This window comes from Lissotriton helveticus, chromosome 5_1 (assembly GCF_964261635.1).
Source record: "Lissotriton helveticus chromosome 5_1, aLisHel1.1, whole genome shotgun sequence".
Classification (NCBI taxonomy): Eukaryota; Metazoa; Chordata; class Amphibia; order Caudata; family Salamandridae; genus Lissotriton; species Lissotriton helveticus.
Window position 1 is genome coordinate 1,989,078,527 of NC_136065.1, and position 18,670 is coordinate 1,989,097,196.

The following is an 18,670-nucleotide window of genomic DNA, read 5'->3' on the forward strand; positions in this document are numbered from 1 at the left end:
TTGAAGGTACCAGTTGTCTTCGTTGCGGAAGTAGCTGTGATAGAGCGTAAACACCACAAGTTCCATTAGAAATGTTTGCATCTCTGTCGTTATGTCACTCTCAAGGATTGCCTTTTCGATGGCTTCTATCCCTTCATTATGGGGGATTGACGTGTAAAGGGATCGTACATCCGCTGTACATAAGGTTAGTTGTTGGTCAGTGTTGATTTCAATGCACGCAAGCTTGGTCAAGAAGTCTGTAGTATCCTGAATGTAGCTTTTCATAGTTCTTACAATGGGCTGCAGGTAACGATCTATGAATTTCCCGACTGGCTCATGCAGAGAACCCCTTGTGGAGACGATGGGTCTGCAGGGGAGATCCGTCAAGTTCTTGTGAATCTTGGGAATCATGGTGATGGTGGGGCTTCTTGGAAATGGTTTTATGAGATACTTTTTGGTTCGGTCATCGATGATAGACATTTCATGTGCTTTATTGACAATTTGAATGAGTCTCTCCTTAAATTGGTTGGTTGGGTTGTTCGGAAGTTTCATGTACGTTTGTTCGTCGTGGATATGTTCATCCATTTTAAGTTTGTACATGCTGGAATCCATTATCACCAGTGCGCCTCCCTTGTCGGCCTTGACACATTTGATCTCTGTATTCCTGGCGATTCTCTGTAGGGTGTCATAATCCTTTTGTGTCATGTTTCTGTGTGATGACTTATTGTAATTAAGTTTCGAGATATCTTGCTTTATTAGTGTCTCAAAAAGATCAATGCTTTTGTGGCTTGTGGGAGCTTCAAAAGTGCTAGTGGGTCTGAGTCCCATCAGTTGGTCCGGTTTCCTGGTGGTTGGAGGAGTCACATGATCAAAGAAATATCTCAGTTTGAGCTTTCGTACGAATTTGTATGTACTTATTTGAAGTTCTAGGTGATTGGTTTTTGTGGTGGGTATAAAAGACGTGCCTTTGGACAATAGCCTCATATCATGAGGACTCAAGGTTGTATTAGAGATGTTTATAACTAGGTGTTTCTCTTTTTGTTCTTTTTCGAGCTCCGTGTGTTGGCTTGTGAGGTTTCTTTTGTTTTTTCTAAGGCCCCTCCTGGGTCGTCTTGATGGCCGTGTCCTTCCACTAAAAAAGGAACCGCAGTAGATGGTTCTGTGGGATTGGTTACGTTGTTAGTAGCCTGTGTGGTTTCGTTGGTCCGTAGTTGTTCGTGTGACTTGTCTCTTCTTGGTGGTCGGTTCGATGTGTCGCTTCCTGAGGAAGATGTGTCGGTTTGGGGGTTAACGGGTTTATTGCGTCTCCGTTGGGCATACACGTCTGCCCACGTGTATACCTCCCCTAGTTTGTAGTCCTGTGTGTCTCTCTTGAATTTCCTGATTTTTCGTTCGTTTATTTCTCTGGTGTGTCTATCAATTTGTGTTTTGGTATCTTCCAAAATTTTTGACAGCTCTTCTGGGGTAGCCATGTTTGTTAATTCTAGTTCGACTTCTTTTATCTCCTTGTTCAGTTCTATGAGAATGTTTGATAATTCCTGTACGATAAGAAGGATCAAGTCCAAGCTACATTTATTAAGTACTGCGTTCCATTTTTCCTGGAAGGCTTTTGAGTTCTTGCATAGAGATGGTTTTAACGCTATCCGTAGTCCTCTGGGTATCCGCATAGAGCGATGGTATTTTAGAAGAGTGCTCGCGTGGAGTTTTTGATTTATTTCTCTTTTCGATAAATACAGTAATTGTCGGATACATTGTTCCTTTGTGCGGCTAGCACTGGCATTCGATGAAGGAGAAACAGCACGCATATATGCACTGATCAATGAAGATATAGCCACGAGCACTTCTAGCCGCACAAAGGAACAATGTATCCGACAATTACTGTATTTATCGAAAAGAGAAATAAATCAAAAACTCCACGCGAGCACTCTTCTAAAATACCATCGCTCGATGCGGATACCCAGAGGACTACGGATGTACGATCCCTTTACACATCAATCCCCCATAATGAAGGGATAGAAGCCATCGAAAAGGCAATCCTTGAGAGTGACATAACGACAGAGATGCAAACATTTCTAATGGAACTTGTGGTGTTTACGCTCTATCACAGCTACTTCCGCAACGAAGACAACTGGTACCTTCAACTATCTGGGACCTCTATGGGTAATTGTGCCGCACCGACCTATGCCAACATCTACATGAAGTCCTTCGAAGAGGATCACATCTACAACAACCCAATCTGGACAGAGAACATTGTCATGTACGCCAGGTACATTGATGATGTTTTTATCATTTGGAAGAACACAGAAGAAACCCTAACACAATCGCTGTTAGCCCTGAAATCAGCAAATGACAGAATCAAATTCACATGGGACATGAACAACAGAACTATTACCTTCCTAGACGTGAAAATTACAATTACCAAAACTGGCATTGAAACAGATCTTTTCCGCAAATCCACAGATAGAAACAATACTCTTCTTTATACGAGTTTCCATCAAGGATCACTAAAACAGCATTTACCCACATCACAAATGCTACGGGTGAGAAGAATCATCTCTAACCCTTCGCTAATAGAGACAAGACTCGAAGAAATGGGTTGAAGATTTCAAGAGAGAGGATACCCAGAAGGAATAATCCAAGAGGCTAAAAGAAAAGCACAGACAACACAGAGAGAAAAACTTCTCACGAAAGTCACCCAACCACAGAAAGACAGGATGGTCCTTGTATCCAAATTCTCCACACTCAGCATAGCGTACAAGAAAATAGTTTTAAGACATTGGCCAATCCTAACTGCAGAACAGGATTTTAGAACCACCTTTACAAATCCTCCTATATTTGCGTACACCCGCATCGCAAACTTAAAAGAGATTCTCAACAAAAAAATACACAAAAAAAAAACTACAGAGGCACCCAACCGTGCATGAACTGCGGTAATTGTAACTGCATCATCAGGGGCACGTCTATAAACCACCCCATGAGAGGGAATGAAATACGACTAAAAGTGAACGCGACATGCGATACGCAAAACGTCATCTATCTGATCAAATGCCCGTGTGGCATGATATATATCGGCAAAACGGAAAGGAAAGTCAAAACTCGTATCAACGAGCACAAGTCCAATATTAGGACACAAAATACCAAATCCAACGTGGCAGTACATTTTACAGAATCGAGACACAATATCTCACAATTGAAACTTTTGATATTGGAAGTTGTTGAAAGATGTGAAGGCACAGACAACAACAAAGAACTACTCAGAAGAGAAATGGCATGGATTTTTAGACTACAGCCCATGAAACCCATGGGACTGAATGACCGGCTGGAATTTTCTTGTTACCTATGAAGCACCTAACCATGGTGCCTTATGTCGCCTACATGATATTCCTGATGTGCAGCTACCAGTTTATTTTATTTTATTTTATGTTATTTCATTTCATTTGATTTTGTTCTTATTTAATTTTTATTTAATTTGATTGTTCCCGTCACGTCCTCACCACCGGAATCGAACCCCCGTACACACACGTTTCACCTTTCCAACATGGCCGTTACACTAGTCCTATTTCTATTTTTATCGCACTGTTCCCGGGTGCAACCCACTCACTTCCTGGTTTCGCGGGAAAGACGAACATCGAAGGAATACCCTGCAAGCACGGACCACATTAACCCCAAGTAGGTAACGCGCTGAGATGCCATTAACTCTTCCGACATAGGCGCTCTAGATGCGCAATGGGGAATGTATGTATTCGCTAAGACTAACACCCGTTACTACCATTCTATTGTAGAATTCTCCACGCACCGAGAGCACATGAGTGAAAAGGATGCACTAATCTCTTTTGTTTACTAGCGCATTTAAGCACTTAAATCACATTCGAGCACACCAGTATTCTTACAACTAGTCACCGCGACCTTTGTCACGTACTGAGCACACCATCTTTTAACATCGATCCGAACACATTGTGATTAAGCCGGTCACCCCACGCACCTACCTGACCTGCATGTTACGCTAATTCACTGCTGAACACACGAACCCACCCTTAGTGCTATATGTTCTGTCTTTGTTTACAGAAGCTCCCAGATGAAGGGTACATTACCCGAAATGCATTGGAGCAGTTTTCAATTAAACGTCTAAAAGGTAAAACATGAATACAATGTATTACGAACTAAAGATGACGTACCAATAAATTGTGACAACTATTCACATTGCGGAGGTTTATCATTTAAACACCAACGGTGTGCACAAAAAGCAGGGATGTCACCAAGGTAACATGGTGACACACTAAACATAATGGTGGGTCTCCCACAATGTACAAGGCAAGGGACCCCACACAATACCAGAAAAGATCAACCTTGACAAAGTACGAACAACGCCACCATCCAGCAGAGATACGGATACCACCTTACCATGTGGCAATAAATGCAAGGCAGCACTTCATCTGAGAGTGAAAAGTGTGGTGTGGGCTTCCTCACACACTCAAATGTCAAATACCTTGTCAAGCAAGCACCACCTACTTCTGGTACAAAAGACTATGAAAAATGGGCGCCTCGAGTTAAAAATGCAATCCCGCCAGGCCTTTATCAGCCTCTCCTTTCACACGGAGAATGCTGACCTGCAGAAACCACGGCAGATCCGGCAATGAAGAGAGAATTGTTATAACAGACTGCCAATGGGTTTCTGTCAAATAAGAACACCCTCTTGGTCCTACTAATGTGGTGGGACTATGAGTGCCCAACTACACATACCATTAACCAGAAGACAGCAGAGTGGGAAGATTTTAACCCAGGGTGCTGGGGAGGCTCAATTCAAGTTATCGCCGCCAATCGCTAATTATTTTAATTAATATAATTAATCAGAAATGCCATACCTTCCATATCTGCATTTTTTTCAGGCACGCAGCAAGGAGACTATTAGATTAACAATGCACAGGCTTCATTTACAGTATACGCGCTGTGCATTCATAGTGCTGTCGATCTAGTTACGTCTTTTTCTACGATGCAGGCACTATCAGAATACATTTTTATGTTTTAGTGATTTTTATTGAATTTTGCATTAAATAGGCAAGCAGCGTTACCTATGAAGAGAAGAGAGAATTGTTATAACAGACTGCCAATGGGTTTCTGTCAAATAAGAACACCCTCTTGGTCCTACTAATGTGGTGGGACTATGAGTGCCCAACTACACATACCATTAACCAGAAGACAGCAGAGTGGGAAGATTTTAACCCAGGGTGCTGGGGAGGCTCAATTCAAGTTATCGCCGCCAATCGCTAATTATTTTAATTAATATAATTAATCAGAAATGCCATACCTTCCATATCTGCATTTTTTTCAGGCACGCAGCAAGGAGACTATTAGATTAACAATGCACAGGCTTCATTTACAGTATACGCGCTGTGCATTCATAGTGCTGTCGATCTAGTTACGTCTTTTTCTACGATGCAGGCACTATCAGAATACATTTTTATGTTTTAGTGATTTTTATTGAATTTTGCATTTAATAGGCAAGCAGCGTTACCTATGAGAGCAAAATTTACCAATAGGGGAATCACTATCTTCCAACCCTTTGCCGCCGCCCCACCAAGTCAGTCACATAATGAAACTCTCTGTCCTACACATCGGCCTCAACGATATGAGCCGTGCCAAAGCGAGGCAATAGTGCTCGGTCCAATAGGCCCAACGTGTAGAGTTTCTGTGGTCATGTCTTGCCCTGAAAGTCAGATATAAGGTAGGAAAGAACTTGGTCCCATAGCTTCTGAAAAAGCTGTGATTTGTCCACCAGATCATAGGCGATTCATTCATTGTCCAGCCGATGCCTTTACTTGTGAAGTTAAAGTTTGTATGTGGGAGTAGTGGGGTTCCCCCAAAGTGAAATGATTGTGTGTTTGGGGGCTAGGAATAGGTATGATGTGCGTTTGCCCGCTGTGGAATGGAGCGGGTAGAATCCTTCAGCCAATCTGCCTAGGGACTTGATCATAAGATGTGTATGGGAGTGTCAACGCCACGACATCTATGCAGGGCCAGCGCTGGGCATGGGCAGTGTGGGCCAATGCCCAGGGCCTTGCAGTCAGCCCTCCAACTTGAGGCATCGCACCAATGTGTAACAGTCGGGCCACGGCATAAAAGGGGCCACCTTGCAAGTGCACCACCTTAGGGGGCTCCCTCCCCTGGCCTCACTGCTATGGTGTAGCGAGACGAACCCGGGTTGGGGGGCAGGCCCACTTGCAAGAAGGCACATTCTTCAGTCTTGCCCTGCAATTAGGCCTCCTCCCTCCACCCACGCAGAGGCGCAGCAGCAGGACTGTTGTCCGGCTGTTTAGCCTCCCTGGTTGTCCCATAACTCCCTCTGGAGATAAGCAACCCTCACACCTTCAGCCCTTTGTGAGCTGTTAAGAGGTGCTTGTAGGTGGCTGAGAGGGAGGGGCTGCAGCTTCAGGAGCAGGGGGGCATCTACTGAGATGCGGAGAGCCCTGAATGGGTCAAGTCTATGCAAATTAGAGGGGCCTCGCAGTTCCCCAAAAATCCTAGAACCGGCGATGTGGGGTGAGGAGCAAATGAACCTGGGCGTCAATTCACCAAAATGCCTGGGGTAGCGGAAGTGACTTCACATACTCCTTGACCTTCACTTTTCATTCACACATACAAATGCTTACACATACACACGCATTCATGCTTACACACACACACACACTCACAAATACACACACACTGCCTACAAATGCACACACATTCACACATACACACACTCTCTCTTACGTAAACACACTTAAAACTGCAAGCACACACACAACATACATACATTTAAAAGCATTATTTACTCTCAGCTGTCAGGGAAAGTCATATTCCAACTATTTGTACTCCACTTTTATTAACCTAATAATGAATAATGTGATATTTTTCACTATTATTAGAACAAAAAATGGACGAAAAACGAGGTGAGTGAAGCAGGCCCGGACTGGCCGTTGCGGGCACCGGGCAATCCCCCGGTGTGCCGCAAGGGTGGGGGCCGGTTTTGGGCCCTGAGGGCCGTTTTTGTTACAGGGCCATTTTAGCAGCATAGCTGCAAAATCGGCCCTGTAACAAAATCGGCCGAAACCGGCCCCGGCAAAGAGCTCGGTTGCACCCCCAGGGGGCCAGCCGAGCACTTTGCCAGGGCCGGTTTTGGTTCTCAGTCGGCCCTGGAGTGAAGACCTCCATAAGGACGAGCTGCTTCTGTTCCTGCTACTGATTTTGCCACTGCTGACGCTAGGGGTCTCAGAGGCAGTGTCAGGTGTCACAAGGGCCATGTCAGGGATCGCAGTAGCAACCCCTAAATGACATCCATGCAAATGATACAGAATTTTATAAAGAGTCTCCCTGCCCTGGGCGTGGCGGGTAAAATTGGTGGTGCAGTGAAACATTTCCTGCCATTGTTTAGAGTCGAGGGTAATCTGCAGGTCTTCTTTCCAGCGTAATTGAAACAACACCTTTGTTGCAGACGACCGGCTGTTGAGGAGGCTATAGATATTGGAGACTAAGGGGGGTATTTACTAGAAAATGCCAGAGTGAGGTGTTACATCAAATTTGGAGACACTGTGCTGCAACATTTTCAAAATGCAGGGATGTGCCGTATTTACAAACATTTGGTGCACTCCTGCGTTTCCCCTAGTGCTAGCGCTAAAGAAACACGAAGGCACCCTGCAGCCATGTTGCAAGGGTGCCTGTGCTGTAGGGGCGATTGTTTATGTGCAGGAAGGGAAACCATAATGCAGCACACATAGAAAGAGCAGAAAATGAGGAGAAATATAACAATTGTCCTTGCATCATCATCCTAAGACCAGGTATTAGCTGGCCTCCGGTTTTGCCGCTGCCTCAACCTTGTAAATCTGGGGCAGCATCAAAAAGCAATGGGTGTTGCGGTGGAACACCCACACAAACACCCATTGCCCGTCCCTTTGCCGCACCACACTGCGGTGGAAAGGGGCATATTTACAAGATGGCATTAAACAACTTGAAAATAAGGGGAATGGAGCATCTCCACCAGAGGATCAGAAAAAGTAACTCTCCGGTGGCGTTAGGGGCTTGTAAATGAAGGAGGTGAGGCCTTGGAGGAACTTTTCAATAGGGGTAAGCTCTGTTGCCTGTGTTTCGATGCTGCTGAACGAGAACCAGTGGTGAATCTGAAGGTAGTGGAAATGCTCCTTCTCTGGGATCCCATAGTCAAGTTTGAGCTCCTGAAAAGTCTTCACTCGGTCCCACGCGAAGAAGTCTGGAAGACGAAAGCAACCCTTCTCTCTCTCGAGCTCAAAGGCCCATTTCACGACTCTCAGAGTGAACTCAGGGTTAGAATACATTTTTTAAAGGCAAACTCTATATTGAGTTAGACTGTCTACACCATGGGATCTATGTTAACTATTTTCAAACCAATGTCTCAACAAAAGTCCTGCTAATGGTTAGCAAAGGCACACATTGCAATTTACTATGAGAGCAATTGCATGTGTCACATGCATATCAAGGTACATCCTGAGCAAGCAGGTACCATATGCGTGACACCAGGAGACTTCACCAAGCAATGCAAAACCACCGAAAATCATCAAACATGAGTTTAACTTGATTTGCACCACAGAGAATCGCTAGAAGCAGCACAGAGAAACATGAGAAGGATATGAGAAAGTGAGTTCCATCCGTGGAACAAAAAGAACCTCAAATCCGGCATGTTGTCATGACAACACGTCCAAGGTGTGCTTTTATCAGCAGGTGTAGAAGAGCAAAATGTGTTTATGTCCCTTCTGTCATAATTGTTTGGCTTTGTTAATGTCAGCAAAGCTGTCACTGCATTGTTGGCTTTGGCCTGAATGGGCTGCACTCTTTTCATTGTATCTGCTTGTTATAACTTCCCTGTTGCGTTTCAGGGAAACTGTCGAAGAAAACTTGAGAGGAACAGTCATCTCTGCGTGCTCGTCTGACCCATTTGAATGACGTAAGACGTATCTGGCAGTATCAGGGTCAGCAGTGACGTGAGGCCATCCATGTGTAATTGTATAAGGGAGAGGAACATGATGCTCTTTAGACATCTTCTAGGGCGGCAGGGAGTTTGCATTGCTGCTATTTCTTTTAACTACTGATGCGTTCTGTAAGTTGTCTTCCTGGTTCATTTCTGTTCATCAAGTAAACCTATGCACCTGGAAACAATACCAAACTTCAGGGAAGAGCTTCTCAACACTCACCCCTGCTCTTTGACCCTACTGGACATATCTTCCGGCTTTGATTCCACTGACCATCAGGTGCTAATAAAAAGATTGTCAATCTTGGCCTACATTAGAATGACATTGGCATAGTATACCTCATTCACTCTCCTCAAGTCAAATTGGCCCCACTTCTCCCTAGAACAGCAAATATTAATTGTGGTGTTCCTTAGGATTAAACTTGTAAACATTAATATTCACTGTTTACACGTTCCTTTGCCAGCATCTGAGATACTGCTTTGTATGATGGCAGCCTCGAGGCATCCAGTTGGACACCCCTTTCATTAGTTTGACTTATATTTACCAGTATTATTCTTTTATGATGGATTATTTGTATATTATGTTTGTATTACCCTGACTATTTTAGTACACACCAGATTTATGTATTGCATTTATATTTTAAGAATGTTATCTTGACATGTGTGTGAGGTCCAAATCAGGTACTTTGCACTGTACAGCACTTTATACTTATTTTCTTGCCCCGTTTAGAACATTAGTAAGTCTGTATTTGATTTTGATTTGGAAAGGCTGTGTTTTTATCTTTCTGCTGTATACACACTAGGCTTTCCGTATTGCTTGGTTACGGACAGACTAGTCGGGGGAAGATTGACTGTGCGATGTCTGTTTTCGTAGTTTATCAATTATGCCCTTTGCAGGATACCATGTTTTTATTTATTCATATTTTATATATACACTTGTTATGAGTAATTGTGTTACTATTGTATAATACTGGGATGCTATGTGTAAAATTGATATCATTTTGCTGATACAGACTTTATTTAAAAGTATATTGTTTATGTCTATGAAAGTGTGTCATTTATGTTGCTGACGGGGGTGAGTCACTGGAACTCGACAAAGGCTACAGAGGTAGCTAAAACACCTAGTTCTTGGCAGCAATAAAGCTTTGGTTAATTGGACTATGGTGTGCCGCTGTTTTCTACAACCTTGTTGTAAATCCAGATGATACATACATATATATATATATATTCACGCTCCAAGGTTGTCCACCTTATGAGTAGCACGCGAGCAGCAGCTTTATTTATGTGTAGGTGAGGACGGGGATCCGCTCGTAGACGCCGCTCCGTAATGGATCTGCCCGACGCGTTTCGAAGCTCCATCTGCTTCTCTTCAGGGGCTTTAACGGAAGCGGTGTGCGCACCCGTTACACTTCTCCAATTTCATATAACTCACCCGCCAATGGGAGGCTCCAATGAGACTTCTGGGAAGTGTAGTGCGGAAAGCACACAATCAAGTCCTGTATGGACTCCACGAGTGGGCCCGTCCTCGATCCCATGTACGGCTGCTACTTCACTGCCGTGACCCCCACGTTAACGGGGTGGTGCATACTCTGCGGCTGGACTGCCGCATATAGATTCACGCTCCAAGGTTGTCCACCTTATGAGTAGCACGCGAGCAGCAGCTTTATTTATGTGTAGGTGAGGACGGGGATCCGCTCGTAGACGCCGCTCCGTAATGGATCTGCCCGACGCGTTTCGAAGCTCCATCTGCTTCTCTTCAGGGGCTTTAACGGAAGCGGTGTGCGCACCCGTTACACTTCTCCAATTTCATATAACTCACCCGCCAATGGGAGGCTCCAATGAGACTTCTGGGAAGTGTAGTGCGGAAAGCACACAATCAAGTCCTGTATGGACTCCACGAGTGGGCCCGTCCTCGATCCCATGTACGGCTGCTACTTCACTGCCGTGACCCCCACGTTAACGGGGTGGTGCATACTCTGCGGCTGGACTGCCGCATATAGATTCACGCTCCAAGGTTGTCCACCTTATGAGTAGCACGCGAGCAGCAGCTTTATTTATGTGTAGGTGAGGACGGGGATCCGCTCGTAGACGCCGCTCCGTAATGGATCTGCCCGACGCGTTTCGAAGCTCCATCTGCTTCTCTTCAGGGGCTTTAACGGAAGCGGTGTGCGCACCCGTTACACTTCTCCAATTTCATATAACTCACCCGCCAATGGGAGGCTCCAATGAGACTTCTGGGAAGTGTAGTGCGGAAAGCACACAATCAAGTCCTGTATGGACTCCACGAGTGGGCCCGTCCTCGATCCCATGTACGGCTGCTACTTCACTGCCGTGACCCCCACGTTAACGGGGTGGTGCATACTCTGCGGCTGGACTGCCGCATATAGATTCACGCTCCAAGGTTGTCCACCTTATGAGTAGCACGCGAGCAGCAGCTTTATTTATGTGTAGGTGAGGACGGGGATCCGCTCGTAGACGCCGCTCCGTAATGGATCTGCCCGACGCGTTTCGAAGCTCCATCTGCTTCTCTTCAGGGGCTTTAACGGAAGCGGTGTGCGCACCCGTTACACTTCTCCAATTTCATATAACTCACCCGCCAATGGGAGGCTCCAATGAGACTTCTGGGAAGTGTAGTGCGGAAAGCACACAATCAAGTCCTGTATGGACTCCACGAGTGGGCCCGTCCTCGATCCCATGTACGGCTGCTACTTCACTGCCGTGACCCCCACGTTAACGGGGTGGTGCATACTCTGCGGCTGGACTGCCGCATATAGATTCACGCTCCAAGGTTGTCCACCTTATGAGTAGCACGCGAGCAGCAGCTTTATTTATGTGTAGGTGAGGACGGGGATCCGCTCGTAGACGCCGCTCCGTAATGGATCTGCCCGACGCGTTTCGAAGCTCCATCTGCTTCTCTTCAGGGGCTTTAACGGAAGCGGTGTGCGCACCCGTTACACTTCTCCAATTTCATATAACTCACCCGCCAATGGGAGGCTCCAATGAGACTTCTGGGAAGTGTAGTGCGGAAAGCACACAATCAAGTCCTGTATTGACTCCACGAGTGGGCCCGTCCTCGATCCCATGTACGGCTGCTACTTCACTGCCGTGACCCCCACGTTAACGGGGTGGTGCATACTCTGCGGCTGGACTGCCACATATAGATTCACGCTCCAAGGTTGTCCACCTTATGAGTAGCACGCGAGCAGCAGCTTTATTTATGTGTAGGTGAGGACGGGGATCCGCTCGTAGACGCCGCTCCGTAATGGATCTGCCCGACGCGTTTCGAAGCTCCATCTGCTTCTCTTCAGGGGCTTCAACGGAAGCGGTGTGCGCACCCGTTACACTTCTCCAATTTCATATAACTCACCCGCCAATGGGAGGCTCCAATGAGACTTCTGGGAAGTGTAGTGCGGAAAGCACACAATCAAGTCCTGTATGGACTCCACGGCAGTGAAGTAGCGGCCGTACATGGGATCGAGGACGGGCCAACTCGTGGAGTCCATACAGGACTTGATTGTGTGCTTTCCGCACTACACTTCCCAGAAGTCTCATTGGAGCCTCCCATTGGCGGGTGAGTTATATGAAATTGGAGAAGTGTAACGGGTGCGCACACCGCTTCCGTTAAAGCCCCTGAAGAGAAGCAGATGGAGCTTCAAAACGCGTCGGGCAGATCCATTACGGAGCGGCGTCTACGAGCGGATCCCCGTCCTCACCTACACATAAATAAAGCTGCTGCTCGCGTGCTACTCATAAGGTGGACAACCTTGGAGCGTGAATCTATATGCGGCAGTCCAGCCGCAGAGTATGCACCACCCCGTTAACGTGGGGGTCACGGCAGTGAAGTAGCAGCCGTACATGGGATCGAGGACGGGCCAACTCGTGGAGTCCATACAGGACTTGATTGTGTGCTTTCCGCACTACACTTCCCAGAAGTCTCATTGGAGCCTCCCATTGGCGGGTGAGTTATATGAAATTGGAGAAGTGTAACGGGTGCGCACACCGCTTCCGTTAAAGCCCCTGAAGAGAAGCAGATGGAGCTTCGAAACGCGTCGGGCAGATCCATTACGGAGCTGCGTCTACGAGCGGATCCCCGTCCTCACCTACACATAAATATAGCTGCTGCTCGCGTGCTACTCATAAGGTGGACAACCTTGGAGCGTGAATCTATATGCGGCAGTCCAGCCGCAGAGTATGCACCACCCCGTTAACGTGGGGGTCACGGCAGTGAAGTAGCAGCCGTACGTGGGATCGAGGACGGGCCAACTCGTGGAGTCCATACAGGACTTGATTGTGTGCTTTCCGCACTACACTTCCCAGAAGTCTCATTGGAGCCTCCCATTGGCGGGTGAGTTATATGAAATTGGAGAAGTGTAACGGGTGCGCACACCGCTTCCGTTAAAGCCCCTGAAGAGAAGCAGATGGAGCTTCGAAACGCGTCGGGCAGATCCATTACGGAGCGGCGTCTACGAGCGGATCCCCGTCCTCACCTACACATAAATAAAGCTGCTGCTCGCGTGCTACTCATAAGGTGGACAACCTTGGAGCGTGAATCTATATGCGGCAGTCCAGCCGCAGAGTATGCACCACCCCGTTAACGTGGGGGTCACGGCAGTGAAGTAGCAGCCGTACATGGGATCGAGGACGGGCCAACTCGTGGAGTCCATACAGGACTTGATTGTGTGCTTTCCGCACTACACTTCCCAGAAGTCTCATTGGAGCCTCCCATTGGCGGGTGAGTTATATGAAATTGGAGAAGTGTAACGGGTGCGCACACCGCTTCCGTTAAAGCCCCTGAAGAGAAGCAGATGGAGCTTCGAAACGCGTCGGGCAGATCCATTACGGAGCGGCGTCTACGAGCGGATCCCCGTCCTCACCTACACATAAATAAAGCTGCTGCTCGCGTGCTACTCATAAGGTGGACAACCTTGGAGCGTGAATCTATATGCGGCAGTCCAGCCGCAGAGTATGCACCACCCCGTTAACGTGGGGGTCACGGCAGTGAAGTAGCAGCCGTACATGGGATCGAGGACGGGCCAACTCGTGGAGTCCGTACAGGACTTGATTGTGTGCTTTCCGCACTACACTTCCCAGAAGTCTCATTGGAGCCTCCCATTGGCGGGTGAGTTATATGAAATTGGAGAAGTGTAACGGGTGCGCACACCGCTTCCGTTAAAGCCCCTGAAGAGAAGCAGATGGAGCTTCGAAACGCGTCGGGCAGATCCATTACGGAGCTGCGTCTACGAGCGGATCCCCGTCCTCACCTACACATAAATAAAGCTGCTGCTCGCGTGCTACTCATAAGGTGGACAACCTTGGAGCGTGAATATATATATATATATATATATATATATATAAAATATACATACACACATATACATATAAATTGCAAAAGGTTTTCCCAAAACCATCAATCATCACTTACTGCAGAGCTCCCAATTTACAATCTCTTATTGTGAGAGCTGAACTCTAGCAAGGTATAACAAATTCTAGGAGTTCATTGCTGTAACTCTAAAAGGTGCAGCACATGGGAATACTTGTTACAAATATCAGTAACTAGTTTTGTTACGAGAAGGACCTATGGAATTAGACATCATATTATAAGTCGCTCAACATGCATTGTTTATGTGATTTAGTGCCAATGCAAAGCAGTAAAAAAACAATATGTAAGGCCAAACAGTGAATGACCTCCGTACACAATTCAGGAACCACGAATCAGCAATTAATCAAAAACTTGACCAGTCTGTAGCCAATACTTTTTACCTTGTGGATCATTTACTATCAGATTTGAATATTTTCCCTGTAGAGCATGTTTTAAAGGAAGAACTGCTGGACCACCGAGAAAAATTCTGGAAGTACGGTTTAAAATAACTGCATTCAGATGGACTGAACATCACTGACAATACCACCTGATTACTGCATATCTCAAGAGGTCTCAGGACTTTGATTCCACATTCCAAATGGAATCATCACTCATGATGCTTTCAATAGCAGCTGCTACCGAACGGGTGTGGTGGGAGGAAATATAAGCACTTACCTGGGTAAAACCGTCCACCACCTCTTCTCCTTTCCTCTTCTCTTCTCCTGGCAGCAGAAAGCACAAAGGCTCCCAGAATCCCCTAGCCAATCATGACACTGCTTGACATCAGCACTGTGAGTGGTCTGAGTGCCGTGGTTCGGCGATCAGACAGTTGCAATACAGCCTGATAGAGAACATGCTAAGTGTGCATGACGAATGTATGACGTTACAATGCATACATTTATAACGCATGCCTTTACAACACAGTTTTTACACCGCAACATCCCTTACCACGCATACATTACATCGCATACCATTACAACACATTTTTTAAAACGACATTAAATCGCAATCCATTACATCGCATTATACCTTTACAACGCATACCATTACATTGCACTTAAGGTAAGTGTTGGATAGTGTAGGGGTAAAAATTACTATTCTAACTCCTGGGGGTGCAACAGTAGAGTAAGTGTTGGTTAGTGTAGGGGTAAAAATTACTATTCTAACTCCAGGATGTGCAACAATAGGGTAAGAGTTACTGAAACTCTGCTCAGGCTAAAGGGCAACCATCTGATCCATGAGTAAATTGAAGTACCAAATGTAAAATTGGATGTTCTTATACTGTCACATGTGTACTATGCCTTGGGTTGATGCTCAATAAAATGTGTTTGCTGAACCCCCGAGAAAATTCTGGAAGTGCGGTTTAAAATAACTGCATCCAGATGGACTGAACATAACTGACAATACCACCTGATTACTGCATATCTCAAGAGGTCTCAGAAATTTGATTCCACATTCAAAATGGAATCATCACTCATGATACTTTCAATAGCAGCTGCTACCGAACGGGTGTGGTGGGCGGGGGGAGGATATAGGAAATATAAGCACTTACCTGGGTAAAACCGTCCACCACCTCTCCTCTGTCCTCTTCTCTTCTCCTGGCAGCAGAAAGCACACATGGTCGCAGAATCCATAGCCAATCATGACACTGCTTGACACCAGCACTGTGATTGTTCTTTGTGCTGTGGTTCAGTGCTCAGACAGTTGCAATACAGCTTGATAGAGAACATAGAGAACGTGCTAAGTGTGCATGATGAATGAATGACGTTACAATGCATACATTTACATTGCACGTTACAGTTTTTACACCGCAACATCCCTTACAATGCATACATTTACATTGCATACCATGACAACAAATTGTTTAATACAACATTACATCGCATTATACCTTTACAACGCACACCATTACAATGCATACCATTACATTGCATTTAAGGTAAGTGTTCGATAGTGTAGGGGTAAAAATGACTATTCTAACTCCAGGGGGTGTAACAGTAGGGTAAGTGTTAGTTAGTGTAGGGGTAAAAATTACTATTCTAACTCCAGGGTGTGCAACAATAGGGTAAGTGTTGGAAATTGTAGTGGTAAAAATTACTATTCTAACTCCAGGGGGTGCAACAGTAGGGTAAGTGTTGGATAGTGTAGGGGTACTATGAGTTGTAATGGTATGCGTTGTAATGACATGCGATGTAATGCCTGTGTTGTAGTGACATGCGTTGTAGTGTCATGCGTTGTAATGACATACAATGTAATTGCTGCGTTGTAGTGACATGCGTTATAAAGGATGTTGCGACGTTGACTTTGTTGTAAATGTAGTGCGATGTGATGACTAAGTTGTAACGGTTGTTTCCCGTACATGACTGTTTTGGCCGACCCAAGACAGTCGGTCAAACTGTCATGCGCACTTAGAAAATCCCTACCACTCCGTCCCCAGCTTTGAACATCCAAGCCCACCCCAACTCCCAACCAACTGAGCCAGTACGGTAAAATAAAATTATAATAATGTTGCGTTATTATCATTTTATTTTTCCTTTTTGAACTGCTGAGTGAGCAATATGATGACGCTCTTCTGCCTTAGCAGAGGAGCTGCTGCTGGAAGCTTTTTGAAAATCCAGCCGTGTCATCTGTGCAATCACTGAGCAAACCATAATGTACTATCTGAGGAAGGGAAAACATATCAAAATATATAGATTGCTTCCTGAGACCCTTTGTACAGGGACTTCCCTCATATATACAGGATACAGGGATTTTTTTAGGCTAATAAACAACAAAATGTGGGAGACGAATTTCCTATTAATGTGCTTGGATGTAAATAATCTGTACATCTGTATCCTTGGGTATCCATGATTTGGGGATTTCTGTATGTCAACATTTTCTAAGGGCCCGGCCACTGTCCTATTTAATGCACACAGAGATGCTTTTAGATATGATGTTTGTCTGTTTAACCAATATTTTGTTTGTTCTTGACCAAGTGGTATGTTGGCAAATCCAGGGAACGGCGATGGGGACCTGCTTTGCTCCCAGTTATGCTGGTTTATTCCTAGGCTGGTGGGAAGAGCAAGTTGTCAGTAACATTGGGCTATTTGAACAACATGTCTTCCTCTCGGTTCGATATATCGATGATATTTTTTGTATTTAGAATGGAAGCAGTGAAGAAGCCCACACATTTTTTGGTGTTTTAAATGAAAATAATTTAGATTTGAGTTTCTCGAGTTAGGTGCACTCAGATGAAATTGAATTTCTGGATATTAAAGTGAAAGTTTGTAATAACAAGTTGGAAAGTACCCTAATCCGTAAGAAAACTGCAGGGAATAATTTGCTGCATGCAGGCAGTTGCCATCCGAGAAATTTAGTGGACAGCATACCATATGGAGAATTACTCTGAGCTAGAAGGAATTGTAGCTCAGAGGAAGCATTTTGCAAGGAAATGGCAAAGATGAAACAGAGATTTGAGGAAAAAGGGTATTTCCTAAAGGTGATTGAACAGGCATGCACGAAAGTGAGAAGTCATAAGGGATGATTTATTTGTTCCCAAAGATAAAAATAAGACTGGAGACAAACCAGTAAGACTTATTACTGCATTTAGTACTCAGGCATGTGAGGTCAAAAAGAGTCTCAGGAAATTCTGGTCAGTTCTTAGAACTGATGAGATTGTATCAAAACATATAGGAGACAGCCCCAAGGTCATCTTTAAAAGATGTACATCATTGAAAGATGTCCTAAGCAGTAGCCTGGTACAATCAAAGAACAGTAATAAGATTATACATGGTTTTTATGTATGTGGTGAATGCAAAGCCTGTACACATAGTATGAGCTGTTAACAAATACAATTCTCTAAGACAAAGATGACCGATGTCATCACAAAGCACCTTACTTGCAATTTTGATTTTTCTGTGTATGCACTGAGCTGTCCATGTTCACCATCTATACTCGCAGCACAATTCATAAAGCTAAGAAAAGGATTTTAGAAAACTTACGAGCAATCACAAGAGAAGATTATTTAGTGGGAACAATTGCTTAGTTTGTTTTAGTTGGCATTACGATGGATCCTTTAGAAAGTATCTTCTTGGATATAGAAGAATGGATGACCTCTTAGATACCTGAATCATATTATGAAAAATATGTACCCTCGAACAGATTAACGCTTACTGAAACTCTGCTCAGGCTAAAGGGCAACCATCTGATCCATGAGTAAATTGAAGTACTGAATGTAATGTTGGATGTTATTATACTGTCACATTTGTACTATGCCTTGGGTTGATGCTCAATAAAATTTGTTTAAAAAAAAAAAAAAGACAAGAATATTTACTTTTTTTTGTACTGGACAGAATTCTTACATCAGAAAGAAGAGG